The sequence below is a fragment of the Falco cherrug genome, chromosome 10 (genome assembly GCF_023634085.1).
Source record: "Falco cherrug isolate bFalChe1 chromosome 10, bFalChe1.pri, whole genome shotgun sequence".
Classification (NCBI taxonomy): Eukaryota; Metazoa; Chordata; class Aves; order Falconiformes; family Falconidae; genus Falco; species Falco cherrug.
Window position 1 is genome coordinate 27,061,668 of NC_073706.1, and position 17,615 is coordinate 27,079,282.

At 38.2% G+C, this 17,615-nt stretch overlaps 1 protein-coding gene across 1 annotated transcript in view; it reads left to right on the plus strand.

The window, feature by feature from the left end:
* SPON1 (spondin 1) overlaps positions 1–17,615 on the plus strand; it is a 200,011-nt gene that overhangs the window by 137,022 nt on the left and 45,374 nt on the right. The window lies entirely within an intron of this gene.

The following is a 17,615-nucleotide window of genomic DNA, read 5'->3' on the forward strand; positions in this document are numbered from 1 at the left end:
TGCAATAACCTAAAAACTACCATCTGGCACAAAGAATAATGAATACAAATGGTATGCTCATACTTAGGAAGTTTATTAGTATCATTCTGGTGAAATGGCTGGAAGTGGCTTCTCATTTGCTATATTTTTTTAAATTGCCTACTTTCTAGTAGCAATGATAAAAGTACATGAAAACAAACAAATAGGAATTTTAACAAGATAATTATCTTTTCTCAGAAGAAATCTGCTAGGTGTGCTAAGATATTTTGGGCAACATACTCAAAACAACTGTTGATTTTCTTTTAGGATTTCCCATCGCTGAGGGACACTTAAATCATGTCTTTACTCAGTGCCTCACTACTGTCAGTAGATTTTGCATCCATACAGGACAGTCTCCAAAGGATGGATGCAATACCAAAGTTTTTTTTGGATTCAAGTAAGATTCAAATAATGTTCTGTTATCTGGAGATTCACAATCTGAGCTAATCTTTAAGCGTGTGTTGCCTTGACCACCTCCACTCTATTAACAGACACTTGAATTTACAGGACATTCTGATGGTGGCCTTTAAACACACCTGGCTACATGAAATGTACCTGTATGTCTCATTCACAGAGCTACAAAATGACAGATTTCTACATAATTTACTTTAATTGGCTAGAAATATTTTGTCTTTTATTTTTCCCGATGTAAATAAGATCAGATAAAAGCCAGCTGACAGTAGTCATTCATGGATATTCTGGAATTCATTCCAGTAAGGGCCACTGTGGGTTTGAAGTATTCAGTGTTAAAAAGGCATAGATTTTTCTGTGCAAACCTCTACCTGTAGTTAGAACAACACTTAATTCTGGTTAAAGATATTCAAGAAAAGAGTTACACTTGACTGATTTTTCCAGGCAGTTGTTATATTTGGGTAATCTGAAGAGCCAGGGGGACAACGTTCATTCACAGATCTTCAGTATATTGAAAAGATTCTGAACTTGTAAACTGAATTAAAATAGATTGTTGTGTGCAAGTTCCTCAATGCATAGTTACTGAGATCAAATGAAGATCTCTGTGTACAGTCACAGAAACTTTAAGACGCTTTGTTGTAACTGTACTGTAAATAATGATACTCAGGCTACTTGTGCCTCATTCCATGTGGTGTGGGGAAAAAACCAGAAACATTATCATGAAAAAATAGCAGGACAATTATTTTCAGTCATATATGAAGCAAAATATTATCTTCAATAGAATGATGATAGATTTTTTCAATGAAATTTTTTTCATACTAAATGGAATCGTACAGAGGGCTGACAGACACATACTCTAGTTGACATTTGATAGTAACTGTATATAAAATATTTAATTATGACAACAACTCTGTCTATAACCTTTTTTCAGCTGGGTTGATATCACTATTTCTGTCTTTGATAAGAAAATTGTGTTGCTGAAGTGTGAATTTAAAGCCTTTGAAAGTGTCCTCTAGTTTTCATCTGCACAAGTTTATAGTCAACTCTTGAATATAACTGTGTGAGATTTGCTAGGCTTCTGAGGAACGTATTCCATTATTTCTTTCTGTGTCCGTATACAGGAACAGGTCACCTGCGGGATGTGAAGAACAGAGAGGGCTCCGCAGTGAGAGCCATGGGCCCAGACCCCGGCAGGGTCAATCAAAAAAAGTTCAGGGATGTCAACAGTCAGGGTTTGAGAGTCTCCAAAGAGAGAGATCCCACAGCCTTTCTGGGCAAGTGGTGCCAGTGTTTGACCATCCTTGTAGGGAACCAAAACAAACAAGCAACCCTCCCCACACTGATAAAAAAACTACACCACCCCCCACCCCCCCATTCTTTCATATTTTTAAATTAAATTCCGTTTGTGTCCATTATCTCTTCTTCTGTCACTGGGCACCACTGAGAAGAGCCTGACTCCATCTTTGACCCCCTTGAGCCTTCTTTTCTCCAGGCTGAACAGTCTCAGCTCTCTCAGCCTCTCCCCACCTGACAAATGCTTCAGTTCCTTAGTCACCTTGGTGCCTTTCACTGGACCCACCCAAGAGTGTCCATATCTGTCTTGTACTGGGGAGTCCAGAACTGGACCCCCAACCCCAGAAGTGTCTCACCAGTGCTGAGGAGAGGGGAAGGATCATCTCCCTTGACCTGCTGGCAATGCTGTGCCTAATGCAGCCCAGGAGGCTGTTGGCTGTCTTTGCCACAAGGGCATGTTTCCACACCATGGTGATCTTGGTGCCCACTAGCACCCCCAGGGCCCTTTCTGCAAGACAGCGTTACACCAGTCTGCCCGCCCAGTCTGTACTGGTGCCTGGCGTTGCTAGTCCCCATGTGCAGGACTTTGCATTTCCTTTTGTCTTGTTCATTTCCCTTCATAAGGTTCTCGTTGGCTCAGCCTGTCAAGGTCATTCTGAACAGCAGCACAGCCGTGGTGCTGCCCAGCCCCGCCAACTGTGTGAGCAGGAATGTGCCACTCACTCACTTGCCTCTCAGGACTATATTTTCGAAGCATGCAATATCCTTAGAGTATTTGCATAGAAAAGATTTCTATGAGATAGAAGAGGTTTATGCTTACTTTTTAGAAACTAGTTGCGATGGGAGTAAAGCATAAATACCTTTATGAATACTGCTGTACTTTGAGCAAGGTAATGTTCTGATGTGGAACTGAATTCTATAACTTGGTTTCAGACTTAACTCTCAGATACATCTTCCTTCACTAAAATGCCATAGTTTTGGTCTTGAGTGCCCTAATTTTCATAATATCTTAGGTTGCTAGTACATCAGAACTCAAAAGCTGTGAAAAATAGGAGTATTTACACACATGAAAGCAGTTAACAGACTGAAAGCATATCAGGTGTGAGACTGATTTCCTTGTAGAAGACTTTTGGAGGGATTTTTTTGATTGTTTCTATTCTTTCACTTCAATCTCACACTGTCCAGAGTATCCGCAAGAGAATATTCTGGTTTATGGCTCATTCCAAGGAAAAGAGACGTTTAACGTGAACATGGTTGCAGTTTATAGAGGAAAGTACTCCTTAGTTCCCAGAAAGAGAGAGGGTGGTCGTACATGAGAACGGTTTACATTTAAAAGAGAGCTATTTCAACTATTTCAAAGTGGCTCGTGTCCTTCTCTGGCTTAAAGAACCAGAGAGGTCACTTTCAAAAGTATGCTGTAGAGAAGATACGTATTTTTCTTTGAATGTACTTTATAGATATATACAGTAGATGATTTTAGAAAAGATCCATTAAAAAATTCCTCCACCTGCAAATACCTATGTTACATCCAAAAGCACAAAAAAAGCTTTGTGCTCCACTGGTATGTCATCATACGAGATAAAAACAAGCCTTAACCCATCTGCTCCTTGAAAATATTGTGCTCGTCTCATTGTAGCTAGAAGATACTGTGTAGGGCAGAAAATAAATAAATAGCAGCCATCAAAATCCCCAAAGCCCTATTCCCATCTATTCAGTATCTCTGAGGTGAATTAATGGAAGTGTTTGTTACTGACAAAGACCTGAGAGATAAGCAATAACTTCAGGCAAAAACTGTTGAACTTGTTCCCTTCTTAAAGATGCTTAAAGAGCTCTGGCATCTTTAGAATGGAAAGAACCATGTGAGGGCTTATAAGAATATAACAGCCCCTAGATTTCAACAAATAACTTGGTGACACCTGCAGAACAGAATAAAGGAGAAACTTCTCACACCAGTCAGCTTTTCTGCAAAGACTACAAAAATTTTGCCATTACTTTGATTTATGTGTTTTTCACAAAGTGTTGTCTCTAATTGGTATCTCATATAGTATAGCCTCATATTAACGCACAGCATCTTCCTTCACTGCTTTTATGGTTGAAAAGGAACCTTAGCTCATTGTGGTGTTTTGTACATGCTGTAACAAACAATAAGGGACTGTAATATAACAACCTACATAACAAAATCTTAACAATATAAGAAACCCTATAACAATCATCATTATGGCTAAGTGGCTAATGCACTGAAACCTAGCAATAACCAAATTTTGGGGTCACTGGTGATTATGAAGAAAAATATTCAGAAATGAAGACATTACTAAAACAATTAAAAAAATCTCAAAACCTATTGCAGGTTGAATAAAATTCAAATCAACCTCAAAACCTTTGTGCTCTTTCAGTGTTTTGTGTTAGGGCTTGTTCTGAATGTGCAGGCAAAGCACACTCAACACAAAAATGAGAATAAAAGTGGGAAAGTGGACTTCGGGGGATATGCACTCTCGCAGTCTCAGATCTGCCAGGGCTCAGGCTGGTGGCTGAAATGCCCCTCTACTGGGTCAGATGACTTGTGTGAAGTCACAGAAGCTACCAATGAATCTGATATATTCTAAGTCAGCATATGGTTTATTTTCCCCCTCCATTGTTTTTGTTATGTTTGTTTTTCTACTCCTCTTTTTTTTTTAATTGTGAGTTTTATTTTGTTTATATGTATGGCTCATCACTAATGTATTTTAATGTTGGCTGCATCATCAGGGAAAAATAGAATTTTAAAAGCTGTTTATAAGCATATTACTGAGTATAGCTCTTTGCCAAGGGAAAAGCATCCAAGATGCTTCAATTGACAGTTCGGTTCAAGTGCATGCATCTCATTTGTGAACATCTCCATGTATGAACAGCACTCACATTTACTCAGTTACAGTCACATCTTCACTGAATCCATTTGCAGCATTATAAATTAGTATACACATGGACGATAGGTACAGTAAGCTTAGCGGTGAAAGCATGCCCAATGAGCAAAGTGCACAGCAATAATCAATGTTCATTTTCATGAGCGGTGCACAATCTAATAAGTCACAGTGCAGAACAAAGAAGAGGTTGTCTTATGTTACTCAGTGAATGACCAGCTATGAAAAATGTAATTTTCAGTGGTTTTACAGAAGTTCAAAGTAGGGGAGTATTGAGTTGGAGTGTTCAATTTTTTTTCCTTAGACTCAAAGAGTTGCAAGCCAAGATTTTTCATTTTCTTCAGAAAGCAGAATGATTTTGACTCGAATGAGGGAATTAAATATTTAAAGACTGTCAACAAAACACATCTGTAAGCATGCACACATTTGTTAGAATTTGTAAATGTAACTCATTCTCTATTCAGCATTAACCCTGACTTTTACTCTTGAGAGAGTTTTGCACCCAGATGTGATAAGCCAGTATTTGGGCCGACAGGGTATAAATGCCTTTTTATTTCATAGCAGAATGATGCATTACAATCTTTACCAAAACTAATATTGTGAAATATTGTTTTCGTTAAGATTTTAACTCATAAGAAATCTACGTTCCCAAGTGCAGCACACACATCTTTCTGTTTAACTAGTACATACTCTTAGGGCCAGATTTTCAGCTAAACCTCCATATGCATACATATAAGCTGACCGTACAAATAATTTTATTTAGATGTACATACTCCCCATTACTGCAAACTTATATTAAGAAAACTAAATATGTGGGTTTAAGTACTGAAAGTCTTATTTTACACCAGCCAAAGACAAGAACAATTGTACTTCTTTCTGCCTCCCATATCTCTTTTGCATCCTCTTTAAATGAGACTATTGCCTACTTTTTTGACATTTTAAACCAAATTATCTAGTGGCTTAATAACAGCTGCTGTTCGTTAAAACATACTTAGAAATCTGTTTTAGGATACTAATTTGCCTAAGGGTGGAACAGAACTACTTCATGATAAAAGCTCTTTCTGCATTAATCAACAGTAATAGGCTATGGAAATATAGAGGCATGGTAGCGTTTTTAAAGAGGGACATTCCTAAGCATTTGTCATGATTTTATAAAATGCTTTAAGCATTTTAAGATGCTCTTCCAGCATCTCAAGTATTTTGGTCATTTGGTTTAAAAGTCCAACTCACTCTGACATCCATGGACAATGGGAATGGTGACTGAACTCAGAGACTGGCCTAAAATAAACATGCAGGTCTGTAACTGTTCATAGCTGTTCAGTAGCACAATATTTGCTTTTTCAGTGAACTGGGATATTTTTTCTAGTTCTGTTCAGCTGTTTTGTATTGGGGGGTTTTGTTTGCATGTTTGTTTTCCAGAAGTGAGACAGTACTGGCTGTCTTCAACTCCCAGAAAATTGGCCAGGGTAATGGAAGAGCCTTAAATTCAGGCAAGGCTCCCAGTGTTGTAAGAACCTTATGATTCCCCTTGCAAGAAGCCTACGATTCCCCAGCTTGCTCATCTGGGCAGCTGCTGCAGCCAACAGGCAGCACACATCGCAGGCAGCTTGGAAACCCTGAGCTGCAGCGGGGACTATCAGCCTCATTTCAGCTCTGTGGCAGGGAGCAAAAAAAATCCTAAAAGTCATGGCTGGAGCAAAAATCTGAGTCTTCTTTAGAAACATCTGCAGTGCGCCTCTGGAGTTGTCAGACCCTGAAGTACCAGTCATGAGCCAATTAAATGAGATCCCAGGCTCCTAAACAGTTTGCTAGATGGGAAACCAAGTGCGTTTCCAGCAGAAAGCTGCCCAGACTTTGATGGAATTCATCAAAACAAATATGTATTTCTACAGTCTTTTTCTACCTCAGCAAATTAGTATTGTTTCACTGAAAAATTGTCATCCAGCTGTAAGGTGATTAACCCTTCTTTTACAGTGTCTGGCACATTTCAGAACAGACTTCCTGTTCTGCAGTTAATACCACTGACGAAGGTATGACAGGTTGCCCTAAGAAAAGGGTAACATGTAACATATTGCCTTAACATTGTGCTTCAACATGTTGTGTTAATCAAAATACCGTCTCTTCTTCCCTCTCCTCCCTTTCTCCTCGTGTTTCTCTCCACGTTCATCATTCTGGGGTAAGAACTTGTTACCTCCTGACAAGCAGCATGTGGTTGGCGTTTTAGATGAAATGGAAAAATCTTGTGTCTGTCATGCAGATGACTGTCTCTGGTATTTAACAGCACGATAGCTGCTTTGATATATTAGATAGACTTTCCGTCCTAACCACTTACCGTACCGCTGACCGGTAACTGAAAGGAACGTGTGGGAATAGGGCACATAGCAGTGCTCCCTCTGAAACAGCAGTGGCTCTGGGCACAGTGTGCAACATGCAATGGCCCAAGATGACTCCAGACCCCCGGGAGGTAGGTGGGGACCAGGTACCCCCCAAAGTCAAGTACTGTGAAGTGACACTGACCCCTGTGTGTCTACCTCATGGTTTGGTGATTGTAGCATAGCACAGAAATACCCAAACTAGCTTTAAACTAGCTAGCTATGGCAACAAGGGGATCTGCACGAACTAATTTATCCTAGAGGGAGAAACCATTGCCTGTCCCTCCATGTGAATCCTTTTGGACAATCAGAAAGGACAAGGGAAGGGAATTGGGAAGGAACTTCGTTGCCATACCTACCAAGCTATTAATTCCTAAATGGTTTCACATATAACAACCTTCTTTCATTTCCGCTATACCAAGTCTTATTGATTTTTGCTGCTGCAGCAGTGCCTTAAAAAGATCTGACCGGTGCCTCTAGGCATAGATGTGTTATATTTTTATAGGCATGTAAGGCAGAGATAATCCATGCCCTAGGGAGCTATCAAGTCGGAAGACAACAGGATGTTAAAAATATATGGGGAGAAAAGGGGAGCAGCAAAACAGTAAAAATTGCATGTGAACCAGTAGGCAAGAAGAAGTAATACTGAAACAGGAAGATGAAGTTGCATTATTATCTCTCCCATACCGTGTGTGAAAATTAACTAATGTTAATTACCGCAGCACTTATAGGATAAAGCAGTGATTTTACTTCTTGCGATGTGAATGTGTTCATTAACAAAAGACTTGCTTGTTCTTGCAACAGGCATACAGCAGGTCACTACAGACCCACCCAAAACCATCTTGTTAGTGAATCAACACTGGTGTGCTTTCATCGTGTTTTCTGATATTAATTAGCTGAGACAAGGTAGCAGACATAGCATTTTTAATGCTATTGAAAGTATCTAAAACAAAAAACAAGAAGTCACATTTTATTCTGCACCACAGCACATATTCAAAGCTGAAAGGGCTTCTACTATGACTGCTTGAAATGAGGCTCCACAGATCAAGGCAGTGTAATTTAGCAGGTTAATTGCAGCTAGTGATCATTGTTTTGATAACCACTGCATGTCTCATGCTTATACAAGCCTCCGAGGTCAAATCCACTTCTAGAAATCCATGTTTCAGTCGTCTTGCTCAGTAATAGAGAGAAATCTGCACCCTTTAAACTTCTCACTCTGCCTTAGAGCACTGGAATATTGATTTTAATCTTTGCTTTTCATTTATTCAATTAGAGTAATTTCATATGAATTTTCTTCTTTGTCTTCCTTTTTCTTCTTGTAACATTCTCACAGCTCAGTCAATAACATTGGCCTTCACTGGGAGTACTGGGGAGGTATCTGAGCCTGAACATCATGACAGTACAATCACAGATGGGTCAAGACAGTCAGTGAGTGAATGTTCCCGCTGAAGCAGGCATTCCCTGGTCTTAGACTGTCATCCCTGGAAAATGCTATCTGGAGAGATAAAAGTCTATTTTTAAGCATCAGTTATCAGTCCTGTGCCTAGTTTGTATATATCTTTGCACTTCTATTTCCTGCACAGATTATCTGTGGATTACAGGATATGTTAGAAACTAGATTAGGATTTGTAGATTTTAAGTGTATATACACAAGCTGCAGCTTTAGTTTATAGTAGCAAATAATTTTGATGTTCGCTTATTTAATGTGCTCATTGAATTAATATATTCTTTTTATTTCTGTAAAAATCATACCTATTATGGTCTAACAGTTTTCATGCCTGCTGTGTCCAAACCTTTATTTTCCGTGTTCCCATGGCAAAAGGAAGAATCGTTTACTGAAGTTCAACTTGTACCAAAAGCTTAGTACATTAAATAAGAAAGGCAAATACTTGAATGAAGACATTTATGCTACTCTTCTGTGAGGTACAGTAGAAAAGGAACCAGTCGTTTTCTATTATTATTTAAAATACCACCATTTATGTGTAATCAGAAGGTTTTAGAATCCTATTTGTACAAACAAAATAACAAAAGCATGCACACATGCTATAATTGCTGTGTGATAAAATTACGTATTTAAGCTACATAGTATATTGGCTGAATGCATGTGAGAAACCACAACACTTCAACTGCAGGTTGAAGTGTATTATTGAAAAAGCTGATGTATTTTATGTATAAAGTAGCAGAATTAAAATAGTAATGCTAGCTTTTAAATATTATTAACAGCTAACACTATTATTTCAATAAATAGATGTCTGGTTCTTCTAAAATAATTTCTTAAGCTATTGGCATGATTATTTTCTTTTTAAGGCAATGTGTTACAAGTAGTATATTCTACATTAGTCTGTACAAGTTTAGCCGTAACTCAAGTGTCAGTTCTTCATTCATCAGACAATAAGAACTTTATATACGCAGATGTGTGTGTAAAATTAATTAATGAATAATTTTTGCCAGATAACAACATTATATTCTTTATTGTGCTAGGACCCCCACATACAAAACAGCCTAGAAATGTCAAACATTTTGATACATAAGTTCTTACTGAATTTTAGTTCTCTCAAATCCTACATACATTTAGAGATACATACATGAGAGAAAATATGGAGCACCGCTCAGGCAAGTGTTAAAGAAAAATTGCGTGGGTAAGAAGATAGGACTGGAAAAGGTGTTAACCACTTTCATGCTAATTGATGAGTTGACAGTGTTGAGAAGAGATTGTTCTCCAGACACCAAGACACCAGCTGCCTGCTGATCTAGATGGAAATCAGTATAATGAATGTGGTAGGGGAATTGTTTCAGGCATTTTGTTTAACAATAAGTCCTTAAGTTATAATGTGTTCCAGAAGAAATAATGCTTCAAAGAGGAATAAGCAACTGATTATTTTCACTTCAGTTATTCTAAGAAAAGCTATCTCCTACTAAAATGGAATGTCCCATCTTCTAGCATTACAAGCTAATAACTTTCTTGGACTTTCTTCAATCACACCTTATTAATAACAACAGCTTGTGGTGATTTTAAGAACTAGATTTTCCAAGGCCAAATTCCTTGTAAAGCATTTCAATTTCACAGCTTGGGACAAAAGCCCAAAAAAATTTTTTGAAAGACAAACTAAGTACTAGGGCCTCCACAAGTAAGATATAGGCCTCTTGCTTCTCAAGAGAGTGCCGATTCATCTAAGGGGCTTTATATTAAAATACGAACATAAATTACTAAATGGATACAGCAGTGTGCTCCAAGTGATTCCTATCAGACACCTCTTCTAGGAATTTACTTTTCTTCTGTGAGATCTGGAAGGTAGACTAATGGATTTCTCCATCTCTGGTAGAAACCAACAGCATGTCCTACTGCCACCGGCTCGCCAGTGGTGAGGCTGAACGTTATTATGGCTTTTTCCCAGTTGCTTTCTAGAATGGTCCTTTTTGACTCAAGGAAATCCTTAGCAATGTATTTCACGGGTTTCACTTTGAGATAAATGGATCAACTGTTTCCCTCCCTTTAGAATTTTCTGAAACAGATGTCAGCAATAACCTTAATGCTTGTCTGAATCTTGTTTCCTTTTTCTTCTTTTTCTCGTAAAATGAATCAAGGTCAAATAGTTTTAGAAGCTGTTCAGAACATCCAGATGTAGCATAATAAAAGGGAGAAGAGGGTACAAGCTTGAGGAATCTGTTGTAGTTCTTTTAACCATGATGATTGCAGATAGAACTAAATTTCATGCATGTAGCCAGGTGGTTTGTTGCACTTGCAGTACCTGAGTGACTATCATGTAGTATCTGACCATCTAAAGACCTGAAAGCTGCAACATCCTGAGCTGCTGAATAGCCCTGTTTTATTAGGCTTGAAGCCCCAGATACTCCAGGTACTTTTCAAACACAGAGACAGTTCCTATCTTTGACTTTGTGTCATTACTAACAAAAAATCCATGACATTTTGTCAGTTTTTCTCACTTCGTAGAACCAAGTATTATGGTGCTGAACATAAATCAATGTGACTGAAATTCTGCATTCACTGAAGTCTGCACAGAGCTCTTTTTTCACCTTCGATGCATTGTTCTGGCATAATTTTTTGCACTTGCTGAATGTCCTTTTTCCCCTAGCATGTTAATGAAGTAGAATGTGAAATTGTGATGTTTACATTTATTTTCTTAATGATGATGCTTCAGGTAATTAATTCATAAGCCATTTCTAGGCCCTAGAGATTCTGTGACCCATCAGAGCTAATGTTGTTGTAAAGATAATGGAATTAAATGGTACATAGATGGTATAGATTCTGAAATGCTGGCACTGCGCATTCATGAAGCCTTCTGTGGGCTGCAGAGTGATGGAACTTCTAAATATATCTTCCTTTCTTTGCCTAGGTAAGCAAACAGATGAAAATCCAAAACATGCCGAGCTAATGAGTACTGTGAGAGCTCCTTGCTCTAATGCTAGCAAGAGACCGCAGCAGCAATGAATGCTTAACCTTTTGTTTTTAATAACAAAAGTTAGATTCTATCCTCAGAAATGCATGTATATCTTTCAGTTTCAGCAGATAAATATTTACATCTGAAAGGGAGAGTTTAGACCCAAAATTGGACTGACTACATGTTTAGCATTTATCTGTGGCTACTTTCTACTTTCAGTCCATAGCTGAAGAGTGTAAGTGTGCCCTTTGAAAGAGGTCAGAAAACATGTAAAACCAGATCATCACTGTTCTGAATGTGGCTGCAGGGGGAGTGGGAGGGTGCCTACAGTTTGAACATCTCCAGAAAAGTAAGGAGATGACTGTCACAACTTGGTTCCCACTGGAGTTGTGTCTGGTTAATGGGTAAATGGAAGAACTGGTTGTTAATGCTTTCTCGGGGTAGTCTGGCAGGGCTTCCCACTTTGGTTTCTTCCTGGACCTGCTCCTTCGGAGTTCAGTGGCTTAGGGGGACAAGGGTTGCAAACTGCTCCTTGAAAAATTATCTCAACCGATATTTTTTGGCAAGCTCACACATTTCTGTTATTGAATGAACAAGGCCCAGATTCAAATTAAGACCTCCACAGCAACTACTTTGCTGTTATTTGGTCATTAACCTAGAATATCTGCTCCTTCCCTTTCTCCCCTTCTGTCTGTTGTTTTGAAGATTACTGCTGCAAGGAACAGAAACTTCAGAAAGATAAAGGTAACTAGGAAAAAAATAGAAAAAAAATCACACCCTACTATGAAGTTTTGCACTGCACTGAGGTTTTTTGGCAGATACATAGAATCAGAAGGAATCGTGGGTCACAGATGTAATTGTGGCTACTTTTCAGTTCTGCATATCATGTACAAAAATAATGATACAAAAATGTGCAATCCCCTGTCCTTCGTTCAGCCAGACTAATAGTGGCAAGTAGTATAGAAATTGAAAGCAATTGCCTGCTCTGAAATCAGTGGACATGTTTATCATTCGTGGTTATAATGTTTCAGTGTAAGGAAAGAGCATCAAATATTTGATAAGATTACATAAATATTTTTAATATCTCATACTTCATGCTTGTGTCAAAGAAACAATATACAGTGCATTCCCAGGACATTTTTTCAAGAAATATTGGTTAAAATCAACCCAACAGAACATGGATAAACTTGTATCTTCTGCATTCACAAATGTTTTCTTGCTTCACATTTCCATTGCAGAGAGTACATTTTTGCAATGGATTGTGATGGTTTTGTTTTTACTGATTATAATCTGTCTCTGGAGAAATACCAGCTTACCAATGCGCTCATTTTTGCCCCAGATACCACATAAATCTGCTCCTGCAGACAAGAGAAATTACATACACATAGCAAAGGACAAAGTGGACCCTCAGCTAGATCAAATCCCTAGTCTTTAATTTTGGTGAGCATTGGATTCAGAACTTGTCTTTGCAGCTGAAATAGAAAACCGGTAAAACAGTCTCTCAGGCTTTTGGAAGAGAGACAGAAATAATCTTATCTTTGTGCTGTCCCTGATGGTCTTTTTATCAAGAATCTCCCAAGAATGCTCAGCTAGAACATACTTCAAGGAAATCATCACACTGAAATGTAAAAGATTTGGGAAGTGTGACAATGTTTTAATCAAGAATGTTATTGTAGGAAATTCTTTTGTTAAGGAGTTGTGAATTAACTTGTTTTCCTTGCTCAGATGCTGAGGTTTCATTTATTTGAGCACTGGCTTTAAAGAAGCTGTTAAGAAAAACAATAGGACCACTCTTCTAAAATAAAATAATGTAATTAAAAAGTAAATCACTGCTGACACCAAAGTGTATTTAAAAGCAGCTGCAGTCAAGAAGATGGTTAGATTTTAGTTCACAAAAATGAAAGGCATGCAGCCACATGGGACCAATAATGCTGGATGATTTATTGTAGAAAAAATGTGCAGAACAAATCAGTAGAAATGTGGACCTGAAAGCAGAAAAAAGCAGCTGTGAATGTTTAAAGCTTTTTGTAAATTCTTGAGGAGCCCTAGGAAGTAGTGATTAAAAGAACAGTCTTTGAGAAGGGCTGGTATAATCAGGACTGTATTCCTGATCAAGAGGAGGGAGGTATTCAGAGCAGTTTAAAAGTCCCTGTATCTGGGAAAAGTACAAAGAACTATATATAAAACAGGTGGAAAGAAAAACCCAATAATCCTAATTACTCAGTAGTCTTATCATCTCATATGAAATGTTAAATCCAGATTGATCTGGCCATACTTATAGTAAGTAGTACCTTCCTTCAGAAAGAGTTGTAACTTTTGTATAATTCAGTTATTTGAGAGGTAAACTAACTAAAAGGTTATATATGAATAGTATTTGTACTTGCAAATGTTCTTGCCTGTTGTATAGAGCAACTCTTGACTCAGAAAATGAATAATTGGTGAGGTGCAAGCCTATGAGCAAATCTGGGATCTTTTCAGTTCTTTGTGTGAGGAAGAGGTTTGCTTTCATCTATAAAATGATCAGAACATTTTGGAGAAACTGAAACTGGGTGGTCAAAAGCATTAAACCTTGGCTCAGTACTACTGGGTTTTGTTCCCAGAGTTTTCACAAATGTTCATCTGACAGGAGGAAAGTTTACAGGAAGAGGTAATGCTCAAAATTTAAAGTAATTCTAAAGTCTGACCATTGCCTGTGTTGAATTAATCAGACAGCTGGGTGGTGGGGAGGAGAAAGACCACGTAAGACAGCGGGAACTGTTCATAAGCAGAGAGTACTGGATGTTCATTCCTGGGCTTTGAAAAATGTTGTAGTTTTCCTGACCATCAGAATGTGTCTTACTGGAGACTGGATTTCCCTCTTTCTTGACTGTGTGATTTCTTTCTAGGCCATAATGCATTTTCTTTTTTATTTCACTTGCATAGTTCCTGCAAAATGTTATGACTTCTGTTTGGCTTGTGGCATGGTACGAAGTCTGTTGGTGCACAGAAAACTTAGTTTTGACGTTACAGTTGTTAAGACTGGATGGTGTGGCAAAAAACTTGTTTGCATTCTGATGGGGTAGAAACGGATGAAACTGAATTAGTAGTTTGAGATACATTTTTTTTGGAGAGTTCATTTGTTTTTTTTCAAGCATAGATTATAATGCAACGATTCCAGAACAGGATGAGACATAAAAAACTTCCAGCTTTGTAGATGGTATTGGGGGAAAATTCTCATCTATCATCCTTAGACAAGTCCTCATTTATAAGCCTGTTATAATCAGGTGCATATTGGGAAGGCATACATTTGTTCTTCAAAGCCAGCTGCATGCCTGCTTGGGTTGGACCATGCCTTTTAGGTTGCTTTCACATAGGTTTTGGTATTGTGAAAGATGTGGTTTGAGCCATAGATTATCTGTTTGTTAGTCAATACAAAGTTAATATAGTTAATGTATTTCACAGACAGCTTGATCGTGCTTGCTGGATTAATCAATGTTTTAACCATGAATTCAGACTGACAGTCCAGATTGTAGATGGTGCCATGTCTGTAGGTAATTGCTCAGATTATCAGCAGGTGGACCATCAAGTCATTCAGTACTGTAGGGAAAGCTTGGGTGGCCCCACCTTTGCTTGTGGATTAGCAGGTGTCACTTCAGAGTTACAGATAAGACCAGTGGCAGTACAATTGTCAGTCTTCATTCTTGCAGGCATCTTGTGCTGGAAGTCAATGAACATACTTGGAAAAAAACTTTCTGAACTGTAAGTGGTTTATTTGGTCTGCTAACCTTGCCATAGTGTTTGTGTCTGTACGTCGGTGCGAATGATTTACAGGAGAGCTCTAGAACTTAATTATTGTTTAAAAGCATTTTTAAATTCCTTGAGGCAAAGTGCCATGAAAATACAAAGTGCTATCTATTAATTGCCTCATCAGACTTTAGAGAATGCCACAGTAATTGCATATTTAATAGTCTTTCAGTAGTTACTGTGGTGCAACAACTCAGCAATTCCATTGTAAGTGAACACTTCCATCAGTTTCTTTCAGTGTACAGTTGCAGCATCAGGAGAAGACAAGGTGGAACAACCCTGTGAATGTTGCATGCTTTTGTATTAGAAACATGAACGCTAAACATTCATCCTGATGAGCCAAAGGATGACGTATCTTTAAAGTTATTCCAGGAACAGAGTCCCAGCACTGGCTTTGTAATGAAACGTGGCATTTACCATGCTTTGCTGCTCTGATTATCAGCCACTTGGGAAATCTGCCCTGCAATGATGGAGCAGTTCTAATCTCTTTAGAAATCAGGAAAAAGAAAACAACCTAATTTTATTTTAAGGGATAGTAAATTATTTTAATAAAGCAGCTTAACACCTGGAATTAGGATTTAAGTGGGGATTGGTCTGGCCTGCTCCTTTTGTGCAAATAAAGAAGGGAGTGATGTTTGTGTTCAGTATTCTTCTAGAAATCCCCCAGCAGAAGTCTGGTATGAGAGGGGACTCGAGAGAAAAAAAGGATGAAAGAAAATAAATGTCTGTAAACACTATCCCTGATTTAAAAGGGCTGATCACGATTCTAATACTGTACAATTCTGACTGCAGAGTTACTAGAAAAGAAAGAGTTTATTAGATGCCTAGAGGAGTACAGACAAGATGATCACTACAGGAATATGTGCTTTACTACTGGAATGAGAAGGGTGCTTTTTTTGGCTCTGAACATGTCATGGAATATTCAAAACGCCTGTTTCATGCATAATAATGCATTGTGTCATTTCATGATAACATGACTAACAGCTAAACTCAAATATTTAAAACTAACTTCAGCACATAAGCTTAAGAGATAAGCATATAAATAGGTCAGTGTACACATAATTTCAGAACATCCATGGGAAATAGCAAGGGACGTACATCACAATAAGAATTTTTAGAAGTACACTTGGGTACACAGCTTTAAGGTGTGTCCCTACCAGTTAGCGGTATTTTACAGCTAAACTGAAAATACTTACATTTACCCCAACCTCACTGCAGTGATTGTTTCTCACTGTTTTTTTACTTTTAGAATTAATATTGCAGCATGTGAGTACGTTGCAATATGATCAATACCTTCTTTTAGAGTGCAAGCCTTTGTTTATGTTCCTTGATTTAGATCTATTCTGATCCTAAAATAACTACAAGTGCTACACTCGGCAATTTGATGCCCTAGGGATTTTCCAGAGTACTTTAGAGACATTCCCTAAGACAAACACATTTCTTCATTTCTGGCTTACAGAGACAGCATCACCTGTTTATCTCTGAATATTGTAGGATGGCATACAGCATTGTGGCTACAGGGTTTAATTCTTATTTCTGTGTTCTGTGTTTGCTGTTCTAAGTAAGCAACTAAAAACTAAAATGGTACTTTGTACAGTGGAATTAATAGCTCTTCCATGGTACGTTAATTACACCAATTGCAGATGTCACTCTAATAGCAGCTCCTACTGGTTTTAAAGCTGTAAGTCTTATATAATTCCTCTTCTAATATTAATTCTGCTCAATGGCACATGTAAAGTATAGCCATATTAACTGATCTAAAGATCAGTTTAATCTCTTTAAGCTCTTTAAGCAACAAGTAGTGTGGACACCAAGTAGAGATAACCGTCATCTGACCTTCCACACCATTCTCAGGGAACAGGTAGTGCTAAATAGCTTACAAAAAAAGAAATAAATAAATCATGCCATTTCCCAGCTTTCAAACTGCTGGAGAGCCAGAGCAAACCACCAGAGATGGGACATGATGTTACCTAGCTCAGGCCCTGAAGTTTCTAAAAAGTAGCAAGAAAACTTTTCTAGGTCAGTCTCAGTTTCTGGATTTACTGCTGTTGTCACGGATGGAGTGATGAACTTCACTCGCAAGAGAGAAGCGACAGTATGTTTTATTGGTAGAAGAGTGTGAGTTAACAAAGTTCAATGGTAAATGCGCCAGTGGTGTAATAAGATTCGACGGCAAGGTACACTTGAGTATTTACTGCAGAGTAAATTGGCAGACAGAACGGTCAGGGAGACCCTCCCGCTGAGGCACGAGGTTCAGAAAGGGACTCACTTGTGTTCTAAACTCCTCAGAGGGGATTTTATGTGCCGCTGGATCTAGACTTAGTCCTGGACTTGGTCAGCAGTTTATGTCTAGAGGATTATATATGCGCAACCAATCCTTTATGTCACTTAGCTAAGGTTTCAAAATTCCAGCTCTCTTATTCCCGATTCACTTACTGAAT